Raw genomic sequence first — 13,117 nt, 5'->3', positions numbered from 1 at the left:
AAGACACAAATCATAAGCCATCAGGGTAGTTGCCCCTGGATGTTTTCTGGGATCGCAGCATCAAAGAGCTTGTATTTATATTATTTTAATCAAAAATAATTGTTCCCATCCTCCATGAAGCCAGTACAAGAACAATGTTTTTAAAATATTTTTTTAAAATTACTTAAATTATTTCAAAATTTCTTCAAGATCACTTATCTTACTCTCAACAGAAATAATCAGGTCCAGAAACTATTTGGAAAACCTTGCCTTGAATAAACGAATCCCAGTACACTCAGGAAGTCACATCTACCAGTTACCAGAGGCCACACACCTTTGTAACTACTTGTATATAAATTATTTCAAAAACCACCTCACAGTATTAAATGTGGTATTTATTAGAGCTACTAAGTGCTTTTAAAAAAAAAATCTTGTTACTTATTTAAGAACCTATATAAGAACTTAAAAGATCTTGGGGGGGGGGGGGGGGGGGCGGAAGATGTAATCCTGTTTGGAAAGCTTGGTCCATACTTCTGAACCTGCTGGTAAGTGTTTGGGCCAACAGATTCGTCATGTCCATGAAGAGATGCCAAAGGTATTTCTGTACTAAAAAATTTAAGTACATAGATGAAGTTGCATTCACAACAGATATAAAATGCCTCATTTTTAAAGATGATGGAGCTGAATATTTTTTGCAACTTCTTTCTATCACAATTATTCTTTCTTTCAATAAATTGGAAATATTTATTTCCTCTTGATTTCTTGAAGCAAGGAGAGACTTCTTGCATCATTTGGCAGCTCTGTGCAAGCAGTTTGTACTTGAATTTCCAGAAACATGGTGTGTTATTTACATTGCCAGTTGCAACACAATTTTATGTGTAAAAGCTCCCTTAGATTTCACCAATCATTGCCTTCTTGTTGGTGGGGGTTTTTTGTTTGGGTTTTGTTTGGTTTTGGTTTTTTGGTGGGTTTTAGTTTGGGTTTTTTTGTTCGTTTGTTGTTTTTTTTTTGAATAAACAGTTGCTGAAGGCAAGAACAATGCTGCAGGGCAGGAAAATACCCCAGCTACTCTTAGAACTAGAGGCTAAATACAAATACCATGCTCACTGCTGGCTTAAGGCGATAAACTTGCTGCGATTTCATGATGCAGCCCCAAAATTTCAGCGTTCCAGGGATGAAGCTGATACACAAATTATCTCTATCTTTTAATATGAGATTTCCCAGAGGAATATGTTGATTAGCCCTCAATTTGTAGAAAATGCATTGCTCACTGCTGCTCTTCTGTCCAGTGGAAGTCTTTGAGGATTTTCCAAGGAGACGGCTGGGTAGAGGAATTGGCCAAAGTAATAGTAAGGAAGGTGCATCGTTATAATCGAATGACACAGATGCTCAAACACCAAAATACATGGAATTTTGGCATCTGTTCCTATTCACTGACTCCAGTGCCTGTTGCTGCTCTCGTTAGAGCAGGTATCAGCTCTGCTCAAACACCTATCCTTTCCAACTGCCTTCTAATGGGAGGCCACAGTTACAGGGAGACATTACCCTTGGAAATACTTACTGGAGTCTACAAACATCCACGCCCATTCTTCTTTAAGGAAGCCAGACATTATTAAATGGGAGACGCCATGTGATGGCTGAGTTAAGAGTTGATATTCCATATTTACAAGTTTTTTAAAACAAAACAAGAGCTTACAGTAAACTAACACCCTTGGAATAATATGTAGAAAAAAAGAAAAAAATCCTGGAATGTACAGCTCTGCAGAAGTGAGACATGATATCAGAAAAACCTCCAGAAAGCTCATTTTTAACTCCAGAATGTCACATTTCCAAAACACACAGCTCACCCGCGTTCCCACCGCTGCAAAGGAGAGAGGAGAAGCTGAAGGTATTTAGGAGACATTAGCATCTATATTCTGCGAGTGGCAGATGCAAAGGAAGGGGTTAATTTCCCCTAACATAAGCCATCTAAAAATTAAATGGCTGATAGTCATCTTGGCCTCTTTTTAAACACAGATTAAAATAGCTGCTACGTGCAGGTCTCCCTTGCTCTCTCCCCAGAGCTTGCAGAAAGCACTCAGAGTGCCAAATTTAAATAGGGGGCTGAAACTCAATCAGAGGTATCCCACTCTCAGCACAAGTCCTCAATGCATGGCCTGAATCCAATGTGCACTGAGTCCCTGGAAAAATCATGGCTGTAATTCTGAAAGGGTGTTTCAGCCCTCTGCTGCTGCTGCCCTGAGGTTTGGGGAGGTTAGAATGACTCGGAGGTGCTGTGGCAGCCACCCCGAGCAACCTGCTGTGCTGGCTGGTAGCACCCGCAGCATCCTCTGTGAGAGCACACTAGTGTCCGTTTGCTTTGGTTCGAAAGGGAAGGCAAATATGGAAGCAAGCAAGGCACATGCACTTTCAATCCCCCTGCTGCGGTTAATTGTTTGTGATATTTTTACTGTTTGATACTGCTGACGCCTACCAGAGCCGCATTGCTCTGCAAAGACATGCTCTGAAAAGCGTTCAAATGAGCATCTCTGAAGTTCAAATGGAGGAGCTACAGTCAAATCCAGAAAAAAAGAAAAGTTTAAATTTGCCTGTGACCTCCAGCCTGAGAACATGTTCCATCACACTGCAACAACCACGTATGCAAGTAAGCAAATGTGGACATGCACGCATGCAGGCACAAAACCAGGCAAGAACAGAGCAAACCAGCTTCTCTTCCTGACAGCAGCACCCCACAACACCCCCACGCTTTTAGTTGGGTGCTTGAGGCAAAGGGTGTCCCACTAACATCACCCCAGAGGTATGGTGTGGTAGCATAGGAGTGTGTGGGGTACTCTGGGGAATGTACAAACAGCAATGCAAGCCCCCAGCTGCCAAAAGAGCCTTCCTGGATTAGCGAGCGTGACCAGGACACATTTAGAGATCTAAGGGGCCCTGCGAGGTTCTTGTCTGGGAAGCAGAAGTCCTGCAAAGGTGTCCCCATTTTTATTGCAGGAGCCTTGCACTGCAAGTGAGGCTTTATCCGTCATCAGTTGCATATTTAGCATCCAGCCGTCAGGGGAAGGTATATGGGGAGCAGAGTAGGAGCAGGGAAGGGAAGAAGCTCATCTGCTGTTTTCTGGGGGGGGGTGGGGGGGGGGGGGGGTGGGGGGTGGTGGTGGGTTTTTTTTTTCCCCACATGGTAGACACTGGTTTTCCACACACGCTGCCAGCTCCCCACAATTTTTTATTTCTATTTTTTTAACATGTTACATTAAGAAACAAAGCTTAGACACAGAACGCTGCCCCTGATGAAACGTGGAAAGAGCCCAGGCTGGCTGCTGGTGACTGCTGCTATTGGCCTGACTAAGCAGCACTTGACATTTGGGCTTGGCGGGTCTCAAGTTTCCTTCTAGTAAGATATGGGCTGACTCTGCCACAGCCAATCTCGTTCGGAGGCTGCAGATGATGCCGCAGGGAGGCGAGGTATGCACACATCCCAAATGACAGAGCATGCTGCCGGACTGCTTAAGCCCAGCTCCCAACAGCCTGACCTCAGCTGCACTAGCTGCGTGGCACCACTGCCTAGCCCTCCTGCACCTTCTGGGGATGCTGTTCAGCTGCAAATTCATCTCTTTATTTTTTACATTTCCTGGTGGCTTGTACTTGGTTTTACTTTTCTTCACACAGTTACGAGAGTTTTGTGTTTCCTGTTGCCATGTGGTTTAATCTTCTGTTGTAATCAGAGGCAAGTGGAAGCTGTTTTACAAGACCAGCATTGAATTTCCCAACCCAGGTTGAGCTTGGTGCAATATAACCAGCAGCATAAAGGGAAATCCTTTCTGTAAGCCAGTGTTACAGAAGAAATCCAGTTGAACTGAAATCATACCAAAAGTGGCAGGCTTGCCAAGAGCTGGCTGTTGCAAGGAGGCTGAGCTGAATCCACAACTCAGACATGTCCTCCCTGCATGGAGAAAACCCGAGCCAGACACTGGTACCCCAGTCGAGTCTTCTGAGAGGTGTAACCCACGAACAATCCACTCTGGGTGGATGTGTCACTGCCCAGGCACAGCGAGGCAGCTGGAAGGAGCTGGCAGCAGTGTGGGGTTTTTTTGATGCCTAAAGCATCAAGTATGCTTTGGTAGAGAGTTGTGGTACTGGGAATATCTGTAATAACCTTTACGCTTTACATTTCTCTGTCTTCACTGCATCCACGTTTCTTCCTCCTCCTCCCCACCCTGGGATTTTGCATTAATTGCAAGTGAGGACTAACAGAGTAGACATGCAGCATAAATTACATGAATACTAAAATAAGTGCCATTATAAGGGTTGTTAAAAAGTATTCCCTGTCCCCAACGTGAGTACTGAAATCCTCGTCTACAAAATTTAAACCAGATTTGTACAACACATTTTAATGAGTAAAAATCATTTGGCACATTTTTTTCACTAAACCTCTCACTAAGTGTTACTTGCAACGTTAGCATACAGGCTCCCAGCTCCTAACACCACTTTCCCTCAAGAAAAGACCCACTTGTCACCCTCGCTTCCACTTCTGGAGACCTAGAATGAGAGGAAATGAAGCCTGCAGAATGGCTTGCATAACTCTTACAAAGTAAGTTGAACACAAACAAAAACACCTCTTGGATAACGATAGGTCTTAAAGAATGCTGAAGTCCCAACAGGCATCTGCTCATCCAAAAATCTCTGTAAGTGGCCTAAAGGGCCTAGATTTAGGCCCTACCATGGGCAGGGACACCTTCCACTAGACCAGGTTGCTTCAAGCCCCATCCAACCTGGCGCCAACCATCTTTAGTATTCACACTTAGGCGAGAGGGGACTACCACAAATCCAGCTCTGAGTATAACAGGAGTGTAACTCTGTGTCTCACAGGAAAGAGAGGAGTAAGCCTTTCTTCTTTCTCCACTCCTCACAAAGGGTACACTCTGGGTTTTTGGCTGTCCCACAGGAAGATGGGCAGGTTTAACCCTAGCCCTAACAGCAGGCTGGAAGGGCTCGCATCCTAAGGCACACCGCAAGTACAACCACCATCTCTGACATCTCCCTGGAAGAGGAGGGAGCAGGCAAGTTGCTTAGTTGTTTAAACTGTCCTTTAAAAACATACACAGCTTTCCTTACTCTAGCACTAAACTGTATTCCCATCGTGTAGCATTTGGGTTGCGACTGGATGGGTCCCACCATCTTTAGCAACAACATTCATCTGCGTGCATTATTGTGCTTCTATCATCTGGGCGTCAAGACCTGAAATGGGAGGAGGGGCATCTTCTTTACTCCTTCTCGGCATGAGGAGAACTTGGAGAACACTACCAAGCAGCCTGCAAGAGCCAGCGATGCCTCAGCTCATACGCTGCATGGCCATCAAACTATCAGCACTGTATATACACATGACAAGCAGCACCATGTATCACAAAAAATGTTTTTGTAAATATAGCCACCATTATTAGAACATTGTTTTCCCTAGGAAGAGTCCTCCCTTTGGTTTTCAACCACAAACTTTCATGGCCAGGAAGGAGCAGAGGGAGCTCCAGTGGCAAATTTTCTAGCATTTTAATGAATACCTTGATAAATTTCAGTTTATTTATGGTGGTTGTTGACCTAGAAGATTTTTTTTTTTTATTAAACACATGCTTTAAACAGCTGATAGTCACTTCAAAACATACCAAACCGGTCCCTGTACCAGCCTCAACAGGGCTCACAAATCATAAATTTATGTAAGAAATAAAACCTCCCCTAGGACAAACAACAGACCGTACAAACGCATTTGTTCAGCACCTGCCGAGAACACTAATTTCTTAATCAGACTTGGTGAACATGGCACACACCAACGTAACCTTATTTTACCTCATCCGGGATTCAGACTAGGCGCTCACACAGCGGCTGTGCTATGCAAAGTACAGTAGGGCTCAAGTGCCAGGTCAGGATGAATCAAGCAGTAGCACAAAACATTCAGGACCTACAGGTGTTCTTAAACCTGCACTGCAGAGCCACATCCCCACTTTTGAGAGCTGAGGATCCTGGGCATTAAATACCTCCTCTGGTGGCCTGGAACCCTTTATCACAAGCAGATCAGGAGCTGCTTCAGCTGGTGATGCTGCATGAGACCGATTTGAATGTCAGATGTTGGATCACACCACAGAGCTCCCCACCTGCAACTTACTATTGGCCAATGTCAACAGCAGAGCTCAACTGCTCAGGTCCACATTGGGAAACAGCCATCTAGCAAGCCTGGTGCCAGAATAAGCAGAAGGGCTGGAATGGAAAATAAGATCGGGGCTATGAATTTGAAAGTCAGGTTTTGACTAATTATTTAAAATATGCTGGATTCTGACACTTATTTCACGCAAAGTGCTACAGCATCGTATCAGGCATCTATCCTGGCACCACCAGTGGTATATAACAGTTTAACAAGCCAACTCACACAGGGAGCCACTTCAGATCTTTAATGTACTTCATTTCACAGAAGAATAATTTTCTACTGTTCAACTTTCAGCCAAGAGCTGACCTGACAGCTCCTGGATTCTATTCAGGGCTTGACTCAAAGACAACCTACCGACTCGAGCTCAAGCTTTGCCCAAGGGAATAGGTTGAGGAAGGTGGTGGGAAGGAGGGGGGGTGAGAAGGGGGGAGGTTGGAATCCAGCCTTTGGGTGGCCATGCTGTGCTCTGCAGTTTTACATCTTGCTTCCAAGTGTCCCTTGTACTTATGCGATATGTTCTTCAGATCTATGAATGGGAGATGGGAAAGAGTGATAGGGGGCCACCTGCAACGTCAAACCAAATCAAAGGATCTCCTGACACATAAAATCTTGGTTCTGCTGGCAGTCCTCGAGAGGTAGGCTGAGGTATGAGAGCAACTTCACTGCACCTATAGCAAACTCGAGAGGTCCATTCCAGTGGTGTCACATCTGTCACCTTAGCTACTTAGCTATCTCCAGAAGCTGAACCACCTAACTGCACAACTGTCTAAGCAAGCGGTACTGTGAACAAGGGGAAAACTGGGAAGGAAAGGAAAAAAAGAAAAGAAAAAGACAACATCCCTATATGCTAAGAACTCTACGCTTCTCCTCTATCAGATGTGCACTGATGGGAGTCACTGACACTCCCCCTTCCTTCCCAGGAGTCACACTGACATCCTTCCCACCTCAGAAGCCAGGGATTTACAGTGGAATTACACAGGTGGCAGCATCATACCATGAATTCTTTGGGTTTGATTTGCTCTAAAATGATTCTTGGGCAATCTATTATTAGGCCTGCAATTGCATTTTTCCATGGCACTCAATCACCCCGCCTCCTACTCCAGCACTGGGCAGAGCAAGGGAAGGCAGCCACTGTTGGCTAAAGAAGAGACCAACCCTCCAGCACGGAAAACAAACAGTCCTGAGCAGGGAGCAAACCTGCTTTGAAGTACAAGACTCACAGGTCCACCACTGAGATATCTGAGGCCATTTTAAAAGAGCATCAGCTTTGAGAAATATGACTTCTGACAGCTTTAGTGCATGGTCACCATGTTACTGCAACCACAGGAAGAAGTTCCTAGAGGAACTCCCGCTGTGCATGCTGCTAAGGTAGAAGGCACCTGGGGGAGGCTGAAAGACGTACCGCAGTGAAGGACATGGGCTGCTGTTCATTCGGCGGTCACACCGGCCTGCATTCACTGACCTAAAGTCGTGTTAACTACAGGCAGGCAAGCCATCGCACTAAATTCAACAGGACTAATCACACTGAAACTAGGCTTATGCTTAGGTACATAGCTGGTCACAGCTTTCCCCTGAAGCAAAGAGACTGACACACAGAGCACCTGGGGTTCCTCATCTCCAGGATGTAATGCTCTAGGGACAGAGGCCAGAGACAGGATACCCTTGGTCCCTGCATACAGCACCTGAACCTCACCTTTTTTTTTTTACTTATTTTTTAGTAAGAGTAATGAAGAAATACCAGTGTTTGTGTAGGGTAGTTTTGCTCTGTGTTCAGCACCTGCCACAGTGAGTTCTTGGTTCATAACCACACCTTCCTTTCCCTCAACTTCAACCTTCTCCATACTCAGTCTAGTTCATACTCTACTCCATACTCCACTTCCTTGCTACCTTCCCTTGAATCTTAAGTATTTGAAGACTGACACTTGCCACTGTTGGAGTAGTCACAAATGCTGAGTTCTGTCTTTTGTTCACCACAATCTTACACACTTTTCTCTAAATTAGCCACATTTTTACTCTTCTACCAAATGTACTTTGCTGAATCTCAGTTTTATTATCTCTTAAAATATGATTTAGAAGTTTGAGTCTGGTGAGTGTACTTTTTTAAGAAAAAGAGCATACCTTTATTTTTGTGTAGGTGAGAAACTTCAGCCTTAAGCGTAAGAAAAAACTCCTGCAAGTGAGTTGTTTAATGGTCAAGTCAATTATTAGAGGTCCAGCAAATACAACTTCTCAATATTCCGCCATCCATTAAGTTTCCCCTTCTGTATTTAAATTATGTTGTCTTCTGCTTCACACACTAGATTTTGCAAATTCCTTCCCAAGGCCTGAAAAATCTCTATAAATAACCAAAGCAGAGGTGAAAAACATTGTACTGCAAAATATTCTTACAAGCAAAACCAAAAGCCCAATGACTTTATCATGTGTATCTTATACTAGAGATAAATGTTTAAAAAGAGGGATTAAGATATGGTTTTTTCTTTCTCCCTGGCAACAGCTACAAAAAATACACTGCTAGAGAAAACATGTGAAATAGAAGACATTAACTCAACACTGAAGAAACATGTTTGGATACAGTACTGCAAAGAACTTGCAGAAGAATCTAACACCATAAAAATTCTGAGCTCCAGCTTACTGCCAATGTTTTGAAATCTCAGAGTAAGACTCGGGTCAGTTGTCCTTTGAGGTGCAGTCAGATGGTGTTTCCAAGCTTCATTAACTGATTAGTTAGTACACAGGAATGATAAGCATTTCACATAAGTTATCAAGCAGAAACACAGAAACAAAAGCACAAAACCTTTCCCCTTTTCCTGCTTCTTTAACCCTCATAGTTCATAGGTTTTGGCTCACAGAAGCAACAGAAAATAATAAAAAAAACCTGAAGTATCTAAGTGGCCTGGGGCTAATGCAGCAAACCTGCAGTGACACCTGGGACAGCGATGACCAGCCAGCCTGACAGCAGCGCAGCACAGGCAGGAATTCAGTCTGCCTGCTCTTGGTGTCTAGGTGATGTACCACAGTCTCTCCGTGGACCGGCACGTTAACTGTCCTGAACTTGCTGCCTTAAGCTTCTGTGCAACAGCTCACTGTCTCACTGATTTTCGAAGAGATTAAAGCTGTGGTTTCACAATCATTAATGCCACATTTGGGCAACACCTAATCTCTCAGAAAACAGATTCAGCACAGGTAGGGTGTGAACATGCAGCCCTGCTTCTGCTCAGTAACAGTAAGAGCATGACCACCAGAGGAAAAACAATAGCTGCTTTGGCTTAATGCCTGCCAGGATGAATTTATCATACTGACAACTCCAAATAGCTGTGGATTAGTAGCCTGAGTTCACACCTGATCTCCCCTGTAATTCCGATGGCTTTTGGAGATTCAAATATTCAAGCATATTGACCTGGCACTACTGGCTACACAGCTGGATTTATTATCAAACAGCAGCCTTAAATAAGTTCAAAAATGTTACTTTCTATCTTAACTCACCTTCCATAAGAAATACTTATTCATTATAAAACTAAAACCAATAATCACACATGTAATTCAGACTTAACTCAGGCTAAGTCATTTCAGGGTTCAATTTAATATTTCACATAAATGTACCTAAGTCAGCAAAGACATCACTAGCACCAGTTCCCTGTAGCTGTTTTCAGAAGAGGGAAACTGCACCCCTGTTACTAAACCCTTGCTCGTGAACTCTCAGGATTAGTTTCCCATCTGACCCTTCTCAGCATCCCTGTGCAGCATCCAGCTGACCCAGTCGGACAACTTCGCTAGGTGGAGAGGCAAGACAGAGGCCTGCCCAGCTCAATAGCATCACACCAGATGGAAAACATCTGGATTTACAGATGGAGGAAGAGCTTATTAGAAATACTCTCATAATGAGGTGAGACTTGCCTGAAATTGTGCACTTTAGGAGCTTCAAGATGTAGGTTTGTGGGTTTGGTTTTTTTTAACAGAATGCTACTCAATGTCCCGTCCTAATTACTGGAGTTCCACCAGCAGCATAACAGAACTGCTTATGTATAATCCAGGAGTGCAACAGGTAAATCTATCTCCATCAGGTCTCTGTAGCTTCTCCCTCTCACATACAGTTGCTTATAATTAAGGGTTAATAGCTTTTTTTTTCTGGACAAAGGAATCACAATCTATTCAGTTCTTCATCTTCTGCCAGATATAGTACTCCAGTCATCATCGTATTGAACAAGTCCTCTCAAATTGCAGTTGGAATCAACTCCACAAAACAATGAATGCTTTCTAATTCACTTGAAATCAAGCAGCACCAAAGACTCTGGGGTCTACAGTAGCAAAGAAGTGTTGGTATCATGGCACCTGCCTGTTTAAAATCCACAAAAGGAGAGACTTGAAATTTTAGGTGATTCAGTTTCACGGTTAACATAGCCTGCACTTAAGAGAAAAGCCATGCTACTACGAGGAGGAGAAATGCCTTTGTAACACAGTGAGGTCTCCAGGGTGTTTAAAACACACCACCAAGTGGTAGTAAGCTACATCTACATGTATGAGTAAATATCACACCGCTTTTCACGGGCAAGTGGTAGTAAGCTACATCTACATGTATGAGTAAATATCACACCGCTTTTCACAGGCAATGCATACTTTTCAAATGCTTTCTTTTCTCACATATTTCAAGAAAGACAAAAATCAACATTTTCATTATCCTGTATAACAAAGATTACTTACACAAAAATAAAGAACACAACTGAGCCTAAAGAAAAAGTATGCACTTGATACAGTCAATGTACATAATTATGCCTCTAAAATCCAGCACATTTCTCCCATATTTTCTGTTCCTTCCAGGACACTATTAAATTCCGCTAATCCCAGTCACTCTCAGCAGAGATGCCTTCATTTCCCAAAGGCAAAAGCACAGTTCTACCATTGTTATATCTGGGAAACTGGAGAACATACTTTGGAATGATGTACAAGGATCAGATATTACTGCTGTCATTCTGTAATAAATGATTTGATTTGCTAGTAAAGACGGGCTCAGACCAAATCTTCAAGGCTCAGCACCCCTATGTATTGTGGGAAACTGGCTCAGCGCTTGTGCTCAGCTTTAATAGTAACTTAGTAAGAAAAAGTCGACAATCCAAAGTACTGTGCCAACTGTGTTTGTGCACAACCTAGCACAGGACCTGGTTTTGCACTTCTCAGAATACCATGCTCTGGGCCTAAAAGTAAAATGAGGAACTACAGAACAGGAACGAAGCATATTCCCCCAAAACCCAGACTATCTATGCACCTTTCAGAAGAAGCATTTTCCCCTGGATACCCAGACACTGACAACTCAGTTGATGATGGCTATTCTACACAGAGCGATTGTCAATGGTGTCAACTGTTCAACCGTTTAAATGACACAAAGTACTTCTTCTGGCAACAGCCTAAAAAAGCAGCCATGTTTCAAATCGGCAACAGAGAGCAGAAGTATGTTTGGATAACCTACATATAACTCGCCTAAACAGAACACCTAGGTTGGTTTTAAACCTAGAGAAGGGATTGCATTCTCCCTAACCAAACTGACCTTGTCATCCTTAAGGAGTGTTTAGACCACCGGGCACTGCAGCCTGAGACCACAGACAGACAAAAAGAGAAAGATTAAATTTACTCCTAAAACAAGAGCATTGTCACTTACCACCTCTGAAAAAGCGGACACTGAACTGTAAAATCTGGAAGTTATGGAAGAAGTTGCATGCCTTAGAAGTGCAATACATTAAGTCCCAGTAACTTCACAGAAAAGGATTTCACTGTTCCACTTCAGTATGACAAAGCCCCTCACCAGAGGCTCTTACAGGAAATGAACAGGATAATAAGCACTTGGCTCATAGAGCAAAGAAAGGTTATGAGCAGGATATACAATCATCTGTGCTGGTAACGTTCATAAGCTACCTCGAAAACGAGGTGGACATCACGATGCATTTTGCAGAAAATACACCATTACTCAGGATGACCGAATTCAACTCTGACAGCTACAATTACACATGGATCTCAAAAAACTGAGTGATAAAAAGGGGAAATGAAACATTACGTGCAAAATAAAGTGCACAAAGGGATTATTCTTTACATACACAGTCACGAGCTCTGAAAGAACTGCTATCACTCAGGGATGAGGTCTTGGAAAAACTGCAGCTAGTTCTCTGAAAATAAGAGTTCAATGATTATCCACAGTCAAGAAGGAAGAGAAATTAGTTACTGGTTGTTAGGGAAGGAACTAAGAATAGAAATCATCCTGCTTTACAAAATCCATGTGGCAACTGCATCTTCAACAGCAAAACCTCAGTAATCCTAACTTACTAAGATACAGTAGAAAGAGGGAACGAGATACTGTATTAGATGAACATGTGGTTTGCTGCCTTATGGCAGCTGGGTGGGGTTTTTTCAATCCGCACAAGCAGCGGTAAATATTTCTACAATAATTAAAGACCCTACAACCATAAAACCCCAGGAACAGTGATGAGTGTACTTCAACTGTTCGCCACTAGTTGCACTAATACTTGCCTTGACCTGAATTTCCTGCTAGGCTAGGCAGTCAGGTTTTGAATAACCTCCTGTCTTTCACAATCATCACACCTCATGCCAGTGGATTGGCAAGAAATTGTAGATAAGCAATATTTTGACAGTGGGTAGAAGATGAGGAAGAGTGAAGGCTGAAGTCTGCTGCTATTTTAGTCTATGTAGCATAGTACAGACTATGAAGAAGCATGTGCTGTCTCGGACATGGGATGTGTCCAACTGAGTACCTGATGTAGACATCTATGCCAGAGCAAGCTGCAAGTTGCTCTTGACAGTACAGTGAGCCTACATGACTTCAGTGAGCACAGTCAACGGAGATCTCACTTCAGCCAAATGTCACGGACATTACATCAAATGATTCATAACTGGAACTCCACTGCCTGGGAGAGGCAAGACAACTTGCTCAGATTCTCAAATTAG

This window comes from Falco cherrug, chromosome Z (genome assembly GCF_023634085.1).
Source record: "Falco cherrug isolate bFalChe1 chromosome Z, bFalChe1.pri, whole genome shotgun sequence".
NCBI classification, from domain to species: Eukaryota; Metazoa; Chordata; class Aves; order Falconiformes; family Falconidae; genus Falco; species Falco cherrug.
The sequence above is the reverse complement of the archived record's forward strand: the minus strand, read 5'-3'. Positions refer to the sequence as shown.